Source organism: Felis catus, chromosome C2 (assembly GCF_018350175.1).
Source record: "Felis catus isolate Fca126 chromosome C2, F.catus_Fca126_mat1.0, whole genome shotgun sequence".
Lineage (NCBI taxonomy): Eukaryota > Metazoa > Chordata > Mammalia > Carnivora > Felidae > Felis > Felis catus.
This window is the reverse complement of record NC_058376.1, coordinates 123,396,384-123,413,160: the sequence shown is the minus strand read 5'-3', so window position 1 is coordinate 123,413,160 and position 16,777 is coordinate 123,396,384. Positions and strand designations below refer to the sequence as shown.

At 47.3% G+C, this 16,777-nt stretch overlaps 1 protein-coding gene across 2 annotated transcripts in view; it reads right to left on the bottom strand.

Moving 5' to 3' along the window:
• The window catches only part of NMNAT3 (nicotinamide nucleotide adenylyltransferase 3), a 114,670-nt gene extending 99,967 nt beyond the window's left edge, over positions 1-14,703 (bottom strand). Inside the window, exon 1 of one of the 2 annotated variants that reach the window (XM_011286148.4) lies at positions 14,483-14,703. The gene's annotated coding sequence lies outside the window, so the exon portion shown is untranslated. The remainder of the gene's footprint in view (positions 1-14,482) is intronic. The other variant, XM_011286147.3, reaches the window with a different exon arrangement.
• Between the last annotated feature and the right edge of the window lie 2,074 nt (positions 14,704-16,777).

Sequence of the window (16,777 nt, the reverse complement as noted above, 5' to 3'; positions counted from 1 at the left end):
CTGTTTCCTCACCTATGAAAAGAAAAGGCTATCTACACACAAAGATGTCTTCTAGCAGCCAGTCTATGACCACCTGAGGATCTGGGCCTTCCCCTAACAATGAACATGGATCACAAGGTTAAGGACCCCATGAACCTTCACCTGGTCTGTCCACACTGACCAAGACTCAAGTACTGACCATGAAAGGGAGAGATGCTGACTTGGTCATGGCATGGACATCCCTCTCTCTCCTGGATGGAATTTTCTAAGGCTTTTGTCCTAGGAACCATGGACACATGGATGTAAGGGCACTTTACTGACTTACACCAAACCCCCCTCCCAGCACACCACACAATAGTTGGCCTACTATTGTGTTTCCCCTCCAATTCCCAGCTTAGAGGGAAATAAAGATTAAAGTTTCTTTGTACAATAAAAAGAAAAACAGGGTGTCAGAAAATCAGATAATAAACATGTATGGATGTATAGTATTGTTTGTTGGGAATTCCTAAACCAGGGTAGAAAAAAAGTTTTTTTTTTTAAATAAATGTTTATTTATTTCGGGGGGTGGGGTGCGTGTGTGTGTGAGCAGAGGGAGGGGCAGAGAGAGGGGAGAGAGAGAATCCCAAGCAGGCTCCATGCTGTCAGTGAGGAGCCTGATGCAGGGTTCGATCTCACAAATCCTGAGATCATGACCTGAGCCGAAATCAAGAATCAGACACTTAACCCCAACTGAACCACTTAGGTGACCCTCTCCTCTTGTTTTTTAATGCAATTTTTATACAGAAATTTTCAAACATATACAAAAGTAGAGAGATTAGGACAATGAACCTTTTCTTGACTCCTAGACCTATGACCTCCAATTCAGATATTCTTCTTCTTCTTTTTTTTTTTTTTAATGCTTATTTATTTTTTGAGACAGGAGAGACAAGGCATGAGCAGGGGAGGGGCAGAGAGAGAGGAAGACGCAGAATCCAAAGCAGGCTCCAGGCTCCGAGCTGTCAGCACAGAGCTCGACGTGGGGCTTGAACCTACAAGCTGTGAGATCGTGACCTGAGCCAGAGTCGGACACTCAACCGATTGAGCCACCCAGGCGCCCCCAATTCAGGTATTCTTTACAAGCTGAAATTCTAATTCTGAATTACCATCTGCAGTGGGTAGCTCCATGCGTTGGTCCTGCATCCCTTTGTTTTGAAACCTGCTCTCCCACAGCTCCTTAGGATTCTGGAAAGTCTATCAAGATGCTAAGGAAACTAACTTCCTAGAAAAGCAACTATTACAGGAGACAAATGGACAAATCAGAGCCCCTTTGCTATGGACGTTGGAGAAAAGAGTGTCTTCTTCTGAAATCAGGAGTTATAAACTGTACATAAACCTGGAGTTGTCATCATCCCTACCTTAGAGAGTGAAGACAATACAGTGGTAGAAGGAGCTGAAAGAGAGACAGGGTGAGATTCCTAGTGCCATCCTCTGAGCACCTGGATCCAGCTGTGCCTGATACCCTGAAACTTGTCTATTATCGCCATATTCCTAGCTTTAACATCATTTGAAAGAAGTTTCTATTCCTTACAAAAAATTCTAAACATACACCATCCCAGAGAGCTTTCTTTTAAGCCACAGCACAACTGTCAATCTTCCTTGTGGAGGGTCAAGTTTGGCCTTCTTAATTTAACAAAAACAGTGTGTATTCCTTAAAGCATGCATTTCCTAACAGAAACAGAAAAAGTATGTGATTTAAGCATATTTCCTCAACAAGGGAAGAATTCTGTTTTGCTGGACTTCTATAGGACAGTAACTCATCAATGATATATCTTAGTACTATATGGTGACCACCACCCACACTTTCCCCCAATGACCCCTGCTGGTGCTACTTTTGGATAAGACAAGCTGCCAGAGAGTGGTTCTGGGCTGGCCCGGCTTGGGCCTGAACCCACAAGACCAAGCAAAACAGAATGGGACCTGATTTCAGTTTCGGGGACAGGCTGGAGTGATAACAGGAACTAGGAGATGTGGCCACAAGTGAAATTAGAGGAGGGGAACACAGGGCACCCCTATACTTAGTCACCTACCCCTGCTCTTCCTTCTTCCCCTCTCTTCAGTACAGGCCACCTCTGTATGGTGTGGACACAGAGTGCCCTGCACTAGGTAGAGCAGAAATGAGCGACAGTGGCCACAATCCAGGAGAGGAGGCAGGGGAAATGCCATGATGGGATGAGAGGAGAGGTGGATTGGAGGAGGATGCACAAAATTGCCCACAGCTCTCAAGGAAGGCTTCCAGTACATTCTCTCACCTGAAGGATGGCATATTTGACTGCGGTAATGCCTGCACTTGCCTGGTGCCCACCGATAGAGAACTAATTAAGTAAACTAAGGTAAAGGCACAGAGTACAATACTCTGCATCTGTGTGTGTGTGTGTGTGTGTGTGTGTGTGTGTGTGTGTGAGAGAGAGAGAGAGAGAGAGAGAGCGAAGGGAAGGAGGGAGAACAAGACAGCTCTCTGTGTACTGATAAGGAAATCTCTCCCAGATATATTGTTAAGGAGACACAAAAAAGCAAAGCACAGAACAGAAATATAAAAATACCTATAAATGCTGAAAGAATATAAAGCAACAGAGCAGTGTGGCTGTCTATGGGGAGGCAGGCATTCGGGATGAGAAGGAATATTTTCACAGTATACATTCACACTTATTTTTTCTGAACTTTCCAACCATGTGAACATGTCACCTACTCAAGAAAATTTTTAAACAAAACAGAAAACTGCGACATTGCAGGTAGTTCTCAAAGGAACAGTCACGCCTGTGTGGGGACCGTGGCACAACGTATTTTCCAGCATAGCCATCATGTGACAGGCCTTCCATCAAGAGGTGGGTCTATGTTCCATCCCCTTGAAGCTGGGAGCGATGGTAAATAGGGCAAAAGTGACATTATGAGACTTCTGAAGGTGGCCCCCTGGGATACCCGGTCTTAGAACCCAGCTGCCATGCTGTGAGGAACCCAGGCCATATGACAACATGTTCCAGCCAACAGCCTGGCTCAGGTCCCGGCCACCAGGCCTTGAGACGGCTCCAGCCCCTGCTACCATCTAACTGCCACTGAATGAGAGACCCAGAGTGAGACCCGCCTAGCTGAGTCCAGGGAACACCTGGAACTGTGAGAGATGCTAATTAAACGACTGTTTGCTTTCAGGCCCCTGAGCGTTGAGGAGGAGCTCTTGGTTTGCGCCCCTGTCTGACGCTTCATTTTCCAAGATGGGAGTTTTCGGACAAACTTACAACACTTGACCTGAGGAGGTAGCAGAAACAACCTGAGAGGGGCGAGTGTTTGGCTGGCCCTGTGAAAATAGGAATCATCTAGAACAAGTGCAAGATGCTGACTCTGGATGCCAATGGGAATCACAAGAGGCCCCATTCGGCAGGCTGAAGGTCTGGGCAGAGAGGGGGTGCACGAAGATGAGGATGCAAGAGGCATCTATGTAAAGGTGATAGTTAAAAACCAGGGGCCTGGATGAAATCATTCAGGTGGAGTGCACGGACAAGAGGAGGCCAAGGGGAGAACCCTCGGGCTGTCCCCCTGAAAATGCCAGCAGAGGAAAGGCAGCGGGTAGAGAGATCAAAGAAGAGGCAATCAGGCAGGAAGGAGGAAAATCCAAGAAAGAAGGGTTCAAGAGCTGAGCCTGGTCAGAGGCCTCAATGTTGTATAGAAGACATGTACAGGGAAAGCGCAGAAGACCTGGCAACGTGGCAGTCACTGGTGACCTACAGCAGAGCAGTCTTTCCCAAGTGGTAGGGGAAAAAAAATTAAAATCTCAATGCATTCCCATTAATACAAATTACTTCAATCGAATAGCAAATAATGTGGACCTCCCTGCTTTATCTTCTGAGAAACACGAAAGGGAAAAAAAAGGAAGAAAGGAAGCACATCAAATGCACGTGGTAGAAGGGAAAAGGCAAAGGCGACTGCCATGGAGGAACCGAGTAACCACCATCCGCATGACAGAGACATGAATAAAAAGGCACAAGGTAATCAAACCAACTGCCTCTTGCATTTTTTTTTTCTTTCTCTTTTGTAGCGGGACTATGAAAGATTTCCTTGGCCGACCATCCAAAGCAATGACAAGGATGACTAAAAAGGTGTGCAAGACCGCTGGGAGTCCACAGGCTTCCCCCAGTGAGCCGGTTCTGATGAGCTGCAGGGAGCACTTTGCGGAGGAGCGTGCAGGAGGATGTAGGAGCGATGTCTGCCATGCACGCAGGACGCGGGAACAGGGCATAAACACCGGGACCCGCCATCTCATTCTTTGCAGAATGCATGTTGAACCATAGCTTCAAGGGAAATGGCCTCATTCCTCTAGAACACTGGAATCCTGAATCTTTTCCACACAAATTCTAACATGCCCATAACTCAAAGCAAAGGGTTTAGCTCCGAAGCCCTACTGAGCTTGCTACAGGAACAATTTTAAATCACCTCTTGGAGTAAGGCCTTCGTTCGTAGTGATAAATATTCCAGTGGAGTTAGTAATGATAAGTACATGGAAACGGTTTCTAGAATCTGCATTATGCCCCCAAATTTCCGCCACTATTCCTCTTCCGTGCATAGAAAAAAAAAAACAAGCATATTAAATGGATTGAGACCCACAAAACTACAGAGTGCATTAAGTTGAAATGTCAGCACAACCATTTTGTACGCCTCAATTGTGAATAGATGTTTTGATGAAGAGCTTACTAAATCTTTAATTGGAGATAGAATGTTTCTACATAAAGGCAATGACTACAAAACATTTATCACAGTGCCGAACGCCATCACTACAGAAATTCTCTCCCGTCCTTTGGTATTACTGTCAGTATGGTGAATCCAGTATTAATATTAAAACACAGCACTGGAGATATAATCGTGGGTTGACAAATGAGCTTAAATGTTGTCTCCCAATGAATTTTTCTTTTAAGATCATCTTAATGCACTTGAGAAATAACAGAAAACAGTCAAGGCACAACAAAGGTGGAAACACTACCACAATAAAGATCAATCTTATTACACATTCAAGCCCTCTTTTCAAATGTTGGGGCTCAAACTGTACAGCTGTGAATACTAGCATTCTGCCACTTAAATCAAATATTAATAGGCTATCCCAGCTCACAGGGAAAGATATGGTGATACTTTTCTTGTTTAAAGACTTCTTTCCACAATTTTTCATAGACTTTTGGGGTTTTGCTTGCTCTTTAATGCACTCTTCCATTTAGTATAAAAGGGTCTCTGATTCAGCACGGAATTATGCATTTGGTTCTGTTCAATTTAGTACAATGATAATGTTCAAGGTGATCAGGGAAGAGGGTCACAGCAGACACTGTCAGTGCTGTGCTCCGAGCATTCAGGCCTCAACTGTTTTAGGGCGCACCAGCTTGATTTCCACGTGCTACCGTCCGCATCCCTTTGCCCTGGAGTTTCACCTGGGGAAGGGAAGCTGCCAGAAGTCCTAGAGAATTAACCCCATGTAAGGAGCAACGCTCAACCAATGACGGACAGCAGTGGTGGTATATTCTCAGTCCCAAGCCCCACAAGAAACTAACTCTGGGATGCGGGCTTCACACTGGCTGTGAGAGATTCCCAGCAGATGTAAACTCCAGCGGTCCACACTGGTGACCTGCTCAGTGATGTCCTTCTCTGGCTCATTTCCCTATTTCCTGCTAGTGCTTCATGGGATGTCCTCCCAAACCAATCACCACGCTCAAATTCTTGTCTCAAAAAAAGATGCGTATTATGATGTCCCAACGTACGGCCAACTGAATGAGTTCGAGAACTGCTGCTAGGCCCTTGCCAGCACTAGGCAGAGAGGATACATGGGTTTGGGGCCAACACAGGGAGAGCAGATATTAAGAATATAAAACCTAGCCCCAGGAGCACCTGGGTGGCTCAGTCGGTTAAGCTTCTGACTCTTGGTTTCGACTCAGGTCATAATCTCACGATTTGTGAGTTTGAGCTCTGCATGGCTCTGTGCTGACAATACAGAGCCTGCTTGGGATTCTCTCTCTCCCTCTCTCTGTCTGCACCTCCCCTGCTTGCTCGCTGTCTTTCACAATAAATAAATAAAAACTAAAAAAAAAAACCCAAAAAACCGAAAACAAAACACACACACACAACAAACTAGTCCCAAAGACACTGGAGTACCAAGGCCTGAGTGGGGACAAGAAGCCAGAGTGACATCCGGGCTGCTCCAGACAAGTGCTGACCTACGAAGTGTGTGTGTGTGTGTGTGTGTGTGTGTGTGTGTTGTGAGTAGAGATGCCTAAAACTTTTCCAGCAAGGTCCTCAAAGGTTGCAGACCCAAATCCCCTACCCCCACCCCACCAGTGAAGACCGGGAGGCCAGCAGAAGGATATGAAGTTACAAGGTGGGGAGGGGCAGTAGCTTCTTCAGCTTAAAAACCCTGAGAATCTGAATCTACACGCCAGAGCGAGCGCATCTGCAGGCCATTTAGATAGTGGAACCAAAGTATGTCCTTTGACCAGAGACACGGAGGCAGGGAGCCAACCCTGGCTTTAGGAACTATTGATTGAAAGATTTAATCAGGATAAGGCCATAAATGTAGTGCCCTTAAAACTGCAAACAACATGAAGATCATTATTTAACTTGGCTTGTTTCAGGATTTTTTTTAAAGGAGAGTAAAAGTACAATATACAAAGTTTGAAATGTGAAAAAAAAATTATTCCTACTTCCACTGCTGCAATGCAATTCTTTTTCCCTTCGAGGCATCCCTTGCAGACTGTTTCCCTGAATGTGCACTTAATGTAATAGCATTCTGTTCGCTGAGCACAGAATGACTTCCCAAGTTACTAATCTTCTTAGTTCTAAATACTGCGTAATATTCCATCAACCTAATTTTTGGTAATTTGAATATACCCTCCTATACTATATATTCAGGTCACTTCTAAAAAATTTTTTTAATGTTTATTTATTTTTGAGAGAGAGCACACACGAGTGGAGGAGGGGCGGAGAGAGAGGGAGACACCGAATCCGAAGCGGGCTCCTGGCTCCGAGCTGTCAGCACAGAGCCTGACCGTGGGGCTTGAACTCAGGAACCCTGAGATCATGACCTGAGCCGTAAAGTGGGACATTTAACCTACTGAGCCACCCAGGCGCCCCTTGGGTCACATCTAAGTTTTCCCCACTATAAATAATGATGCATCTTTATACAGCGGCTTTTTTTCACTTTTCAAATGATTTGAAAAGTGAATCCCAGAGGAAGCCAAAGTATTGGTAGCACTTCAGCGACCCCTGCAACAGGCAGCCCCCCTACCTTTATCATCTGCAGTCCTTTGATTACTCCCAAAATACAAAGTGGGTGAAACACTGGCATCCTTGTTCTCATACATACAAAGATTAAGACAAGCTTGATCAACAACAGCATTTTAAAACTTACACAGAAGAAGACCAGACAGAGAACCAAAATGCAAAGCAGTCTTTGATACTATGCCTAGGACCCATGCAGTAAACACCTACTTCTGATCTCTAAAACGAACATTTGAAAGTGGATAGCAATTTCAGTTTAGACTCCCACACACTAATTCATGCAACAGGCATTCTGCCCTAATGAGCACCTGCTCACAGAGAGACTTCTAGCCTTTGAAAGCCTGCTCTTTGCCTGGCGTGGTGTGGTCCCCTTCATGACACTGCCATTCACTCTCTCCCACAAGCAACTTACTCCGCCAGAATTCGGGTGAGTTCCACGCTTGTTCTCATCATTCTTTCCCCTTCTCAATTGCAAAAGCTTTTCAGCGAACAGACTGGCTGATAGCACAGCCGCTGATGGCTGTGGTTAGGATGTAATTAGGGTGAATTGCGTCGGTCGGCCTTGCTCCCCACTCTTCTCTGTTAAACACTGGGAGGAGGTGGCAAGGACCAGAATCGAGGCACTAAACCCTTACATGTCTGTCTTTAATAATGTTAACTCTGCTTCTGCAAGTCAGTTCCAACACTCCTCCCTGGGCTGTGTCCTGCCTTAACGGTTCACTTTTATAGGAGGAAGCAAGGGAGGAGGAAAGACGGAAGGGGAAAGGCGGGAAGATTAGCTCTAATTTCAAACCATCTTAGGAGCTCTGAAAAGTTCCACATTGACTGATGGACACATTTACTCCCCAGGGCCTTTTTTCATAAATACTTACCACTTAACGTGCACTTCCAAGGGGAATAAACACTGTCACTGAGTGCCATCCTTATGGAAGGGAGATTTCCAGAGCCACTTCTTTTCTCCATGGCTCAGGGCCACAGGATTACGATCCTATTAAAGCTGTGCCCTGTGAATACGGCAGTCACACCCACCCCACCGAGACTGACCTTCTCAGTTTCTGCACAGCAACGCTAGTTGCCTTCCTTTGCTTCGGGGAAGATGGTAGCTCATCTCCTGTAATAAGGTCCACGTCTGAGACTGGTGGGGATCGAAGATGTATTTTGTCCTCAGCTCTGGCCAAACAAATACAATAACTCTCTAATAATATTCAGTCCTGAAGACAGAATGTTTCCTGGGGCTGTTTGGATCATGTCTTATTTGAAACCGGGCTGTTAGTGTTATTTTCTCCTTGCTCTCATTGGAACTGAACGGGACTGAAGGCAGGCACAGTGTCCCTCTGGAGGAGGTTCCTCTCGAGTGACTGTGCTGGGACAGCACTAGCTCCAACTGGATAAAATCTATGTTGGAACCTTAGCCTGTGTGCCCAGGGGTATCAAGGAAGGAAAAAACAGGCTTTCAGATAGACCCTGTCACTCAGAAGGGAGAGGGCTCCAGGGCCCATCTCCCAGATTTACCCTCCAGTGAGCCAGATGGCCTGACTGCTGTCACCACCCAGTAGATGTGTGAGGCTAACTGGTGCACCCAATAAGACAACATCCAAGGAGGGGCTCTGCAAACTCCAAAGGGTTAAGTAAATTGAACATGAGCATTCTTCTCCCATTTCGAAGCTAAAGCGCAATTACTTTGGTTTTAAGTTTATTTATTTTTGAGAAGCAGGGGGCGGGGGCAGAAAGAGAGAACCCCAAGCAGGCTCTGCTGTCAGTGTAGAGCCTGATGCGGGGCTTGAACTCACGAACCGTGAGATCGTGACCTAAGCTGAACCAAGAGTTGGATGCTCAACCAACTGTGCCACCCCAGGCGTCCTGAGATTCCTTTAAAAATTTTTTTTTTCAGCGTTTTTATTTATTTTTGGGACAGAGAGAGACAGAGCATGAATGGGGGAGGGGCAGAGAGAGAGGGAGACACAGAATCGGAAACAGGCTCCAGGCTCCGAGCCATCAGCCCAGAGCCTGACGCGGGGCTCGAACTCACGGACCGCGAGATCGTGACCTGGCTGAAGTCGGACGCTTAACCGACTGCGCCACCCAGGCGCCCCCTGAGATTCCTTTAAAAAAAAATTTTTTTTTTTAATGTTTATTATTGAGAGACAGAGCATGGGCATGGGAGGGGCAGAGAGAGGGGAGACACAGAATCCAAAGCAGGCTCCAGGCTCCAAGCTGTCAGCACAGAGCCTGATGCGGGGCTCGAACTCACAAACCGTGAGATCATGACCTAAGCTGAACCAAGACTTGGACGCTCAACCAACTGCGCCACCCCAGGCGTCCTGAAATTCCTTTAAAAAAAAAAAATTTTTTTTAATGTTTATTATTGAGAGACAGAGCATGGGCATGGGAGGGGCAGAGAGAGGGGAGACACAGAATCCAAAGCAGGCTCCAGGCTCCAAGCTGTCAGCACAGAGCCTGACGCAGGGCTCGAACCCACAAACCGTGAGATCATGACCTGAGCTGAAGTCAGACGCTTAACCAACTGAGCCACCCAGGTGCCCCCTGCAATTCCTTTTTAAAGTACACATGCTTACAAGATTACCTTGGCAGCATAAAACACTGTTTACCAGAATTCATAGAAAAATACCACCCAATGGTCTTCAAAGGTCTATAAATGAGCATGAAGCCTCCAACCAACATTTATGGCCATACGTTATATCGATAGAGACTTTATTTCTGTATCCGTTCTACCTTTCCACATTCTCGTGGCAGGCCAGACTTCTCCTTGACAATAGTCAATCCAGTTTATAACATGTCATTGTGTGTGTTCATGTGCTTAATTCTGTCTGTCCTTATAACCTGTCTCATGATGTCTATGGGCCACATGAGGGTTGAGACTGTGTCATTTTGGCTCGGCATTCTAATCCCCAGGACATTGCCTGAAGGATTTATGGAAGGAAGGAAGGAAGGAAGGAAGGAAGGAAGGAAGGAAGGAAGGAAGGAAAGGAGGGAGGGAGGACAACGAGCCAGGCACGGTGGTGGGCCCCAAGAACACCTGGTCCAATAGCTGCAGAAGTGCTCACAGCCCAGTCCAGGTCAGCTGGAGAAGGGCGTGGCTGGCACAGGTGCCCATCAGGACTGTGGGAAGAAGAGCGGATTCAGAACGGCTTCCCTGCAATGGGCAGGGCTTCTGCAGCTGCTCCAGAGATTCTAGCTTTAGGGGCGGCTCTGGGCAGAGGCAGGGACAGGGGGGAGGCACGGAGATGCAGATCAGAACTACACTGCTCAGGAGGCCAGGCCCAGAGATGGTGCTCCTAGGTGAAATCTCTCACTTCCAGAAGACACTGTCACCCTCATCCAAGGCCCCTGCATGCAAAAACCCATCCCTGAGAACCTTAGATTTCCCCAGATTCATACCAGCAACAGAATGAATGCCTTTCTATTCCTATTTCCCAGATTGCTGCTATGGGTCTATGTGCACGTGAGAGAGACAACGATGAGGGAACCTTAAGTCCACCGTGGTTTGTTAAACACCACCACGCAGAACTGCATGGCTGAAACAGTGGGGTAGGAGCTGCCATCCCGAGGCCTGTCCTGCAAAATGGGATACATCTGTCTTCACCAGGGAACTATGATAAACGAGCAGAGACAGACACTGGTCAGGACAAGCCACTTTATTTAAGAGCTTCGACAGCCCAAAGTGGTTTAACATAGAGGCATGGAAGATTTATCTGGATGATAAAACACTTGAACTTGAAAGGCACATAAATTATAATTTTGTAGGGTTTTTTCCTTTTAAGATTTCATATAGTCAAAGGCTTTAAGTAATGAGTGAAATGCACATAAAGTTGACTTAATTTCATACACGTTGTCTGGTTAGAGTCTGCAGAGAGTCTTTGCTTCTAGATGGGACTGAGTTCAGAGTTAACGCCACACACCCGTGTCTGTGGCCTTCTGTTTCCACATCATGGTGGACATCATTTGGAGGATTGATAAACAGAAAAATAATAACGGCAACGTTAGTGACTGAGCACTCACTATACCACAGTCTGTGCAGTGAAGACTGTACTTTATATACTTATATATGAGCATTACTTCCTACTCCTAACAGCCCTGTGAGTAACATACTATAGAAAGAGGACTTCAATTACTTTCCCTTTGACCTCAAGCTTTCTAATTAAGTTCTTCTTTCCAGCTTATCTCTTAACGAGGCAAGGGACCCTGCAGGAAAGCATCCCCTGATGGGAACCAAGACTACCCTACCCCCTCAAACAATAAGGAATGCCCTGAGCCAGCAAGACCCCCTGTGACTGACCCCAGGACAATGGACTTGACCTTAACTGCCCACCTGCATACACCCACCCACCTTCATCCCACATTTTCCTTATATAAACCTGGAACTATTTTTGGCACTTGGGCAACAATCTTCAAGACCCTAGTCTGCTGTCTTCCTGGTGTTGGCGGCACTGAAATAAATTCCTTTCTTGTGTTACCACCACTCCTCTCTGCCTTTGGATTCTGCCAACAGTAAGTGGCCCAGCCTGGTCTGTTTGGGGACCTTGGAGCCAGATGCTCTTGCATCCCTGCACCCTGGCTACACCATGGCTCCCATGTTCCGGATGCAAAAACTGAGCTTTAGAGTGCTTCTGTGACGCACAGGAGGTCACACAAGCAATTTAATCAGACTCCAAAGCTGCAGCATTCACCACCACACTGCAGTGTACATGAAAATAAGCACTTGCCTTTAGCAAGGACTTGAAAACACTAGCTATTTTGCCTTATCTGTATACTCCTTTTTTTGTTTGTTTTGTTTTAAACAACACACTTTAACACAGAGAATTTTGCCTTGTGAGTTTATGTTCAGTCATTCGTCCATTCACCATTCATTCTGGGCCCAGTATTCTGCTGGATGCAAGATTTACAGGATTGGATCCCCCAGCTTCTAAACCAGTCTCAGGCACCTGTACCCAGGTGAAGGGCAGGGCAGTATGGGGCAGGGGCAGCCCCTCACAGGGGACCCATAATGAGCTGTGGGTTAGAGACGCACCTGAAGGAGACAATTTTAGATCTTTTACACTCTGGTCCCCACCCCCTCCCTTAACCCATAACTTTCTGGGCCTTTCCTTGGCCAGAGTCTTCAAAGACCTCAAACTCCCCAGGCCTCTGGACAGAGTGGCTCCCCAAGAGGCCTTTTATCATGCAGAACACTCCCTTCTCCGGTCCCAGCTGAAGTTTTGTGGTAAAACCAGTGACCCAGATAACACAGCTCCTCAGCTAATCACCCTGCACAGACCCTCAGAGCCACCCCCTCGCCCCCACCTCCACTCTCCCCCTGCCTTGTTTCACCAATTTTTGTCCCAAATAAGAGATAATAACAGCAGCAGCAGTAGTAACTGCCTACATGTCAGGCACTGCTCGATGTACTTTGGGTACACTATCTCATTAAATCCCATAATAATCCTCTGCCCTGCACACTGTTACTCTTCCTATTTAGTTCATTTAGGGGAAGCGGAAGGGAGTTAATATTTCTTCAGGGTCAACTGTATGCCGACCACTGTTAAGCTTGCACAATCAGGTAAGTGACCTGCCCAGGGTTGGTCACAGAGCTGGGAAATAAGGAGTAAGAATCTGAACCCAGGTCTGTGACCGCCTGGCCTAGTGTTTCCCTTCCCTTCTCTATGGCTGGCACTGCTGAGGTTTGCAAAGACAGCCCTCTCTCCCTCTTCCTCCAGCACCCTTCTGTTAACATCGGTCCTGTTTTTATTACCACCACCCACAAACAGTGACAGACTCCTCTCTCAACTGTGTCCCCTGACTCTCTGGGCCTCCCAGCCAGTTTTCATGGAGCAGATCCTAAAGTCTACACCAACAGTGTAAACAGAGGCAAAGAAGAAACTGGGATCATTCAAGCCAATAAAACACACCAAGAGGCTAACAGGTGTTTCCTGAAGTGCCCACCCCACCCCACCCCACCCCCATCTTAAATCCCTGGGGTTTCAAGATCTGAGGGGTCCTCAGCTAGGGATCACAGGCTTAAGTCCTCTGGGGGAGTTTTTTGGCCAGTTGTCAGGGGTGACACCACCAATGAGAGTGAGCATGTAACTATATGCTCTGTCAGAGTGTGAGACTTAAGTTCTGGGGGCTCATGGAACTGGCAGTAACAGGTGAGGCTTTCTGAGAAATGGTTACCTCCCCAGAAGCAGAGGGTCGCTCCCCAGCAAGGCCAGAGCGTCAGAAGCCCTCCTCTGATGACTCCCAGAGCACTGAGCCCACCAGGCTGAAACTCGGTTTACTTCACCTGGCCCACCCTACAGGAACTCTAGGAGGGCAGGCCGGAGGCAGATTTCTCACTGAACTCTCAGAAGCAATAAAAAGGGAGTACTAGTTAAATGTTTCCAGAATAAATCACCAAAGACAGCATCATTTTAGAGAAAAGGCTGTTTGAGAGATTCTACTCAGACTAAGGAACAGGACTCCAGGAGAGGGGAAGTGGGTTTGCTCAGAGGCTGGCACACTCTTTAGTCCAGATCAGCATCCTGCTCCATTCAGAAACGTTTCCAAATGTACTTCACTTACACCTGGGAACACCGCTCAGTCATGTAAATTCAACACCCCAGTCTTCAATGCGTAGACACCCCCCCCCCAATTTTATAGAGCAGAAAGTTCAGGAATTGGCTTCCCCCCGCCCAGCTCTCTAAAGGCAGGCCCCACATACAAGCCACGTTCTCTCCTAACACAATGTGTCTGCTGTGTTGTTCTCCACCCTGGAATTGACTCATGCTGAAGTTTGTGCTCCAGCACCCTTCACATTTGGGACCGCCGGTTAAATCCTCCCCTGCAACCTGCACTTTCTATCTTCACAGCTCTTACAGGGGTCTTACCCACTACACTGTGAGCTCCACCGCAGCGGGCACCACGTTCGTTCGCCCACTTCTGTATGCCCAGCACTTGGCCCAGTGGCCGGCACTCGGTGGCACACGGTAAGTTTCTGCAGGCTGCCAGAGTGGGGAAGGTGGGATCCGAACTCGTGTCTGCCGGGTTCGGGTCAGAGCCAAATGGTTCTAGGAGTTAGACCACGCTGCGGCGAGAATGCGCGGTGCGCGGGTGTACTGGGGAGGCGTTCTACAGTCTCTCCCACCAAGGATTGCTGCCAGGCTCCGCACCCCGCCGCCACCTGTAGCCACAGCGCCCAGTTGTGGGCCGGCGCCCTCCAGGGCAAAAACGGGCTGATGGCGCTTACCTGCGTGCGGCGAGGCTCCGCAGAAGCACTCTGTGAGCCTCGGGGGACTGCCAAGGACTGGGGTATCCGGCTTGGCCCGCCCGCGGCCCTGCACCCGAAGACCGCGCGGGACGCCGCCTGGTCTCGCTGCGCAAGGCCCTCTGCGGCCTGGGAGCTACACGGAGAGCGGAGCCCGGCCCGCCCCCCGGGCGGGGGTAGGGCGGGTCTAAAGCTAACTTGACCCCGCGCTCCCCGGGCGCCCTGCCGTGGGCGGAGTCAGAGGTAAACTTAGCACTGCGCCCCGCCCCTTCGGTGGGGGCGGTCCCTAAGGGGGAACGAGGCACTGCGTCCCGCCCCTTCGTTCTAGGCCCCGCCCTCCCGCCCCACCCCAATCCCCATCCTGCTCTCACCCGCTAGCCCATTTTGTGTTCCGTGTCCCTTTGCTTTTTATTTTCTTGTTTTGTGTTCCGTTTTCTTATTTTTATTTCTGTATTTTTAAAAGATCGAATTAAAAAACGTATCAAAGTAATGCATGAATACTCTTTACAAAATAAAGTTACCTAATGTTCTTATAATGAAAGCAACAAGCCCTTCTCCCTTGCTCCCCACACGTGGCCCTTTATATGAGTTCCTCCATTTAGTTCTTCTGGTGGTCACCCCCTTGTCGTTAAAAAAAAAAAAAAAAAAAAAAAGAGCTTACATAGCGATTTCTTGATTTATCTATTGACTTTCTGCCATGTTAGATGAGGATTTACTCTCTTACTGTGCCCCTGCTTCCCTTTTCCTGACAAATTTACACCTCTATTCTTAAGTCCTGCCCTGGTGAGCTCTGAGACCTCAAGACAGGAGTAGAGGAAGGCTTTCTGGGACCTGCAGCTAATACAATTATGGGGGAAGGGAGAAAGGAGGGCTATTTTAGACAGCTCTATAGCATTAAGGCTTGCAAATGACCATTTGTTTGGAATGAGCAAAATCCTGAGACCTTGGAAATTCAGGTCTCTATCCCCCGAGACCTTCTTAGATAATTTACTTGGTGAATTTGCTTCCCCAGTGTGGCCTGTCTTTCTCTGCCCACACAGAAACCTCCATAAATCCAGACTTCTCAAGGGTCACGGGGTGAAGGTCAAGATTCATCAGTTTCTGCCAATAGGATTTCTTAATGGAGTGAACTGGTGTGTGCAAAAAAGAGACGTCAAGGATGATGTCAAGGTTTTGTGATTGCTACACAGCTTATCCTAGCATCAGTGACAAGTTCTTAACCTTAGAATGGAGAGTGTTTTATAAAGCTGGCTCTGGGCCCCTGCCCTGTCACCAGATCCTCTCAGTTCTCCCATGAGGTTGGCTGGACCTGCCCAGTGTCCCCGCTTTAGGAGGGCTCATAACTTATCCCTCTTGTATCAATGCAGGAGGCACACAGCTAGCTCCCAGTAAGTGGCAAGGTAAAGGGGCTGGTACCCCTTCCTCACTCAGATGGAAAAAAGTGTCCACACCCTCCTGACACCCCTTCTCTCCTCAGAGAGTTCAACCCTTCCCCTTCCTCTGCTCTGCCTTCCTTCTCTTCTGCTCACTCTGCTCTCTTTCCCTTGTCCAGCTCCTGAGGGCAAAGGACTTGGGAGTAACTCTGACTGAGGGTGTGAAATGTGACTTTACAAGGTGACCTTGGACAAAATCCCTTTTCCAATTCAAGCTTGTTTCCTTCTTTGAAATTGGAGGTAACAGTCTCTACCGCGTTGAGCTTTAGAGGAGGATTAAGTGGCTTAATATCCATGTATACACGGATTTTTTTTAACTGTTTTTTTAACTCACATTTTTTATTATTAAATGTATTGAATATTAAAATTAATCATTCTTTTCTTTTTATTGCTTCTGGATCTTGTGTCATACTTAGACCATTCATTCATTCCCAGTCTAAGATTAAAAAAAAAAAAAATTGAAGTATAATGACCTTTGTAATTCTCTTGTGTTCTCTTATTCAAAACTCAGTTTGTCTCCTAGCAGAGTGGGAAGCTCATGAGAAAGTTTAGGGACTTCTAAGAATCTGTGTGTGGCATGTTGTTACCATAGGTTGAATTAAAATAAAGGGCTAAATCGGGTTGCCTGGCTGGCTCAGTCAGTGGGACATGTGACTCTTGATCTCAGGATCTCGAGTGTGAGCCTCACATTGGATGCAGACATTATTTAAAAAGAAAAAAAAATTAAAATCAAGGGCTGAGTGATGCTGAGTCAGGGTCCTGACTCTGGACACAAACAGCAAGAGGGACACGGGATATGAGGCAGTGACTTCTCCATGCAAGGGACTTTTCTTCCCTAAGAAGA